Raw genomic sequence first — 6,051 nt, 5'->3', positions numbered from 1 at the left:
TTTCATCTTTGATTACGAAAACAACTTCATTGCACAAGTATTTAAACACCAAATGGCTATCAGCTATCCGTGACACATCCTGTCTAGTTCTCTTCGCTCTCCCTTACCCCACCCTGGTCAGAAGAGTTGTAAAGACAACTTCCTCGCAAGCTACTTCGCGAATATCACAGAAACTCCTAGAACAGCGGAAGTCTATAACAGTTTACTGTTCTCGTTCAGACATTTTCTTTTTCACACTTGATTACTTTTAAGGATTAATATCCTGCCAATGACCAATTCTCAGTCACCAGCAAGTAACGTCATCAACAAAATACACATCAACACCGCTAAAAGTCGGCTGATACGACATAGTTCCACTAAGATCCCCTAACTTGCCTCCTTCCCCTTTGAAACACACACAGTCGCCCTTTAAGAAACGACTACGAAACAATTGAACATCCGGCTATAAAGTTGAGGCGGGAAAGCACGTTTGATACGGGAACTTGAATAACCTTCAATAAACTTCAGTGATGTCAAGTAATCAGTGTCTCAATCACTGATTCTGATATTTTATACATATGACTGAGTAACGTTGCGGAAAAAAAAACATATAACAGCAGCATTTTTAAATACTAAGCAAAATTTGAATACTTCATTCCCCACGAGAAACCAGATCTAAGATACAGACAAGGCATATGGATTCAAAATGCGTCAACAAAGATTATGCATCTATTATGTATCGAATACGTACCTCAACTCAGACCTTCACCTCAGCTGATCAGACCACAGAAAACGACTTTCATTAAGATGGTCTCAGATGACTTGCTAGCCTATGGAGAACAGATTACAGCAATTATTACATGAGTGGTTGAGAAACATTGGAAAAGTCTGAGTTTCTGAATCGACTAGGCCCTTACCGTGTATAGAAAATGACTGAACGCGAAACCAAAGTTGAATCACAAATAATCAAATAAGGGAATTTTCCCTCATTCCATGACAGATAAGCGCATCTGGCTCGTGACCTCATAATAATAATCTGGCTTTCACACGTGATCAATAGTGTAAGAGAAAGGATTCGAAACATTGGAAACGTCTGAGTTTCTGAATCGACTGGGCCCTTACCGTGTATAGAAATGACTGAAAGCGAAACTAAAAGTTAAATTAGAAATAAAAAATAAAAATAAATAAATATACATTTATATAGCGCCATTTTCCACTAATTGTCCATGGCGCTTTACAATACTTTAAAATTAAAATCGTAATTCTTTAAAAACCTAAAATCCTAAATCCTAAAAGTTAAAATCCTAAGAATTAAATACGCTATATAATACAATTAGGCTACAAATAAAAAGTAAAAACTACAAATCAAATACACGCTTAAAAAGATAAGTCTTAAGATTAGCCTTAAAAACTGCCTCTGATGATGAAAGTCTGATCTGGAGGGGTAGCTTATTCCAGAGCCTTGGTGCCGCCACGGAAAAAGCCCTTTCACCATACGTTTTAAGATTTGCTCTAGGCTCATCAAGCAACCTGTTGTTTGAAGATCTTAGTGTCCGACCAGAAATGTTAAATCGCAGTAGGTCTCTAATGTAATCAGGGGCCAGTCCATTCATTATAATCAAATAGGGAATTTTCCCTCATCTCATGACAGATGAGCGCATCTGGCTCGTGACCTCATAATAATAATCTGGCTTTTACACGTGATCAATAGTGTAATAAAAAGGATTCGAAAAGTCTTCGGCTGTATGTTACTTACTTGATTACTTGGTATTTTTTGTTAGTTTTTCATCTTTGATGACGAATACAACTTTAAAGCACAAGAATTTAAACACCAAATGACTGTCAGCTATGTCAATTCGTGACACATCCTAACTAGTTCCCCTTGCTCTCCTTTCCCCACCCTGCTCAGGAGAGCTGTAAAGGCAGCTTCCTCGCAGGCTGCTTTGCGAATATCACAAAAACCCCTACAACAGCGAAAGTCTATCACAGTTTACTGTTCTCGTTTAGACATTTTCTTTTTCACACTTGATTAGTTTTAAGGATTAATATCGTGACAATGAGCAATTCTCAGTCACCAGCCAGTAACGTCATCAACAAAATACACATTAACACCGCTAAAAGACGGATACGACATTAAGCTCCACTAAGATCACCTAATTTGACTCCTTCCCCTTTGAAAAACACACAGTCGCCCTTTGATAAATGAATACGAAACGATTGAATATTCGGCTATAAAGTTGAACTCGGAAAGCACATTTGATACGGGAAGTTGAATGATCTTCAATAAACTTCAGTGATATCAAGTTATCGGTGTCTCAATTTCTGGATTTTTATACATATGACTGATTAACGTTGCGAAAAAACGCATGCAACAGCAGCATTTTTGAATACTAAGCAAAATTGGAATGCTTCATTCCCCACGAGAAACCAGATCTAAGAACAGACGATGCATATGGATTCAAAATGCGTCAACAAAGATTATGCATCTATTATGTATCGAATACGTACCTCAGCTCAGAGCTTCACCTCAGCTGATCAGGCAGAAAACTATGATTGAGATGGTCTCAGATGACTTGCTAGCCTATGGAGAACAGATTACAGCAATTACTACACGAGTCCTTGAGAAACATTGGAAAAGTCTGAGTTTCTGAATCGACTAGGTCCTTACCGTGTATAGAAAATGACTGAAAGCGAAACTAAAAGTTCAATTATAAATAATCAAATAGGGGTTTTTCCCTCATTCCATGAAAGATCAGCGTATCTGGCTCGTGACGTCATAGTATTAATCTGGCTTGTACACGTGATAAATAGTGTAAAAGGAAGCATTCGAAAAGTCGCCTGTACATTAGTTACTTGATTACTTGGTATTTTTTGTTAGTTTTTCATCTTTGATTTTGAACACAACTTTATTGCGCAAGCATTTAAACACCAGATGACTATCAGCTATGTCAATCCATGACACATCCTGTCTAGTTCTCCTGATGCTCTCCCTTATCCCACCCTGCTAAGAAGAGCTGTAAAGACAGTTTCTTCGCAAGCTACTTCGCGAATATCACAAAAACCCCTACAACAGCGCAAGTCTATCACAGTTTACTGTTCTCGTTCAGACATTTTCTTTTTCACACTTGATTACTTTTAAGGATTAATATCGTGACAATGAGCAATTTTCTGTCACCAGCGAGTAACGTCATCAACAAAGCACACATCAACACCGCTAAAAGTCAGAGACGACATAGGCCCACTAAGATCACCTAACTTGCCTCCTTCCCCTTTGAAACACACACATTCGCCCTTTTAAAAGTGAATACGAAACAATTGAATATTCGGGTATAAAGTTGAGGACGGAAAGCACGTTTGATACGGGAAGTTGAATGACCTTTAATAAACTGCAGTGATATCAAGTGATCAGTGTCTCAATTTCTGGATATTTTATACAAATGACTGAGTAACGTTGAGAAGAAACACGAACAACAGCAGCATTTTTAAATATAAAGCAAAATTTGAATACTTCATTCCCCACGAGAAACCAGATCTAACATACAGACAATGCACATGGATTCCAAATTCTTCTTATGTATCGAATACGTACCTCAGCTCAGACCTTCGCCTCAGCTGATCAGACAGAAAACTATGATTGAGATGGTCTCAGATGACTTGCTAGCCTATGGAGAACAGATTACAGGATACACGAGTCGTTGAGAAACATTGGAAAAGTCTGAGTTTCTGAATCGACTAGGCCCTTGCCGTGTATAGAAAATGACTGAAAGCGAAACCAAGAGTTTTAAGCACAAATAATCAAATAGGAAAAATTTCCCTCATTCCATGAGAGATCAGCGCATCTGGCTCGTGACCTCCTAATATTAATCTGGCTTGTACACGTGATCAATGCAATAGTGTAAGAGAAAGGATTCGAAAAGTCGTCTGTATGTTGTTTACTTGATTACTTGGTATATATTTTGTGTTAGTTTTGCATCTTTGATTACGAATACAACTTTATTGCGCAAGTATTAAACGCCAAATGACTATCAGCTATGTCAATCCGTGACACATCCTGTCGAGTTCTCCTTGCTCTCACTTACCCCACCCTACTCAGAAGAGCTGTAGAGACAGTTTCCTCGCAGGCTACTTCGCGAATATCACGAAAGCCCCTACAACAGCGGAAGTCTATCACAGTTTACTGTTCTCGTTCAGACATTTTCTTTTTCACACTTGAATAGTTTTAAGGATTTTTATCGTGACAATGAGCAATTCTCAGTCACCAGCGAGTAAAGTCATCAACAAAGTACACATTAACACCGCTAAAAGTCGGATACGACATAGCTCCACTAAGATCGCCTAACTTGCCTCCTTCCCTTTGAAGAACACACAGTCGCCCTTTGAAAACTAAATACGGAACAATTGAATATTCGGCTATAAAGTTGAGGCCGGAAAGCACGTTTGATACGGGAAGTTGAATGACCTTTAATAAATTTCAGTGATATCAAGTGATCAGTGTCGCAATTTTTGGATATTTTATACATATGACTGAGTAACGTTGAGAAAAAACACATACAACAGCAAGATTTTTAGATATTAAGCAAAATTTGAATACTTCATTCCCCACGAGAAACCAGATCTAGCATACAGACAATGCATATGGATTCAAAATGCGTCAACAAAAATAGCCTGCGAACAGGTTCCCAATGGGGTAACCCGAAAACACTGACCCCCGGTCCGCGGACCCCCACTACGGACTGGGTCCACGGACTACCCCTACGGGTCTCCTCTACAGACCACCCCTCCAAAATAGAATAAAAATAAGAAATAAATACTTCACTTAAAAAAAAGCCTACAAGCTTCTTTCAGCGTAAGGAGATGCCGATGGCAAAAAGAAGGAAAATTGTTACCTTCCATTCGTGGTTCCATCTGGCCGTGGAAGATGTGTTTTTAGGTCGTTCAAGCTTGCTTGTATCTGTAGCGTGGAACGAGCTCACAAATACACGGGAGACTGGGCTGAACAAAATGGTGGAGGGGAAGGAGTACAAATTTCGAGGTTTCCCGGAGGCTTCCTGGAGTCTCGGGCCTGGAGGCGTTTACGGTCTTTCATATACAGTATGGCCATAGCAAAGGAAATGGCAACGTGTAATGATATAGATAGACCACCTCTGCATATCTAGGAAGTTTAAAAGAACACTGCTAGATGTAAGAGCAATGAGGGGAGCAGATGCCAGCTGAGATCACCATCTCCTAGTGGGTAAATTACAGCTTAAATTAAAAAGATCAGTTAGAGGCACAGTAAGCAGGGCGAAGTATGACACCAACCTTATGAAAGACCCACTCATTTCGCAGCAATTTTCCATTACAATCAGGAATAAATATCAGATCCTCCAAGACATGCAAGAACCCGAAGACCCAATAGATGAAAGCTGGGAGAAGTTGAAGAAGGTATGGAAGGAAACAAGCGAAGAAACACTTGGTCGAAGGAAACAAAAAAATAAAGCATGGATGTCTCATCATACTATCTCTAAGATCAGCCTAAAAGAAAGAAAAAGGTGAACCTAAATAAAGCGTGTACAAGATAGCAAAAAGTGAGAGCCCATGCTGAGAATGCAGAAGCAAATAACGATGTTAGACGAAGCGTGAGAAACGACAAGAGGAAGTATATTGAAGACCTTGCAAAAGAGGCAGAGACTGCGGCCAGTCAACACAATATAAAAACACTTTATGATACAACAAAGCAAATGTCAAGTAGGTTCAAGGCATCTAACCACCAGATCAAAGATCTAAATGGACGCCTGTTAACAACAACAGAGGATCAGAACAAGCGATGGGTCGAGCACTTTCAACAGCTTCTTAATAGACCCCCTCCGGAGAACCCTCCAACATTACCACCTTCGGACCAAGAACTAGACATAAACTGCGAACCTCCAACTGAAACAGAAATCAAAAAGGCAATTAAATCACTAAAGAACAACAAGGCGGCAGGCCCAGACGACATCCCGGCGGAGTTACTGAAAGCTGATATTGACACCTCAGTGCACATGCTGCACGGCCTCATAGGAAAGATCTGGGATCAGGAATCTATACCATCAG

The 6,051-nt window shown here is 39.7% G+C and overlaps 1 protein-coding gene across 1 annotated transcript in view; it reads right to left on the bottom strand.

The window, feature by feature from the left end:
* LOC110048234 (uncharacterized) overlaps positions 1-2,627 on the bottom strand; it is a 150,747-nt gene extending 148,120 nt beyond the window's left edge. Inside the window, exon 1 of the mRNA XM_089276911.1 lies at positions 2,488-2,627. The gene's annotated coding sequence lies outside the window, so the exon portion shown is untranslated. The remainder of the gene's footprint in view (positions 1-2,487) is intronic.
* Between the last annotated feature and the right edge of the window lie 3,424 nt (positions 2,628-6,051).

This window comes from Orbicella faveolata, unplaced genomic scaffold (assembly GCF_042242905.1).
Source record: "Orbicella faveolata isolate gen_17 unplaced genomic scaffold, um_ofav_v1 contig_12, whole genome shotgun sequence".
Classification (NCBI taxonomy): domain Eukaryota; kingdom Metazoa; phylum Cnidaria; class Anthozoa; order Scleractinia; family Merulinidae; genus Orbicella; species Orbicella faveolata.
Note: the sequence above shows the minus strand (reverse complement) of the source record. Positions and strands in the feature narration are given on the sequence as shown.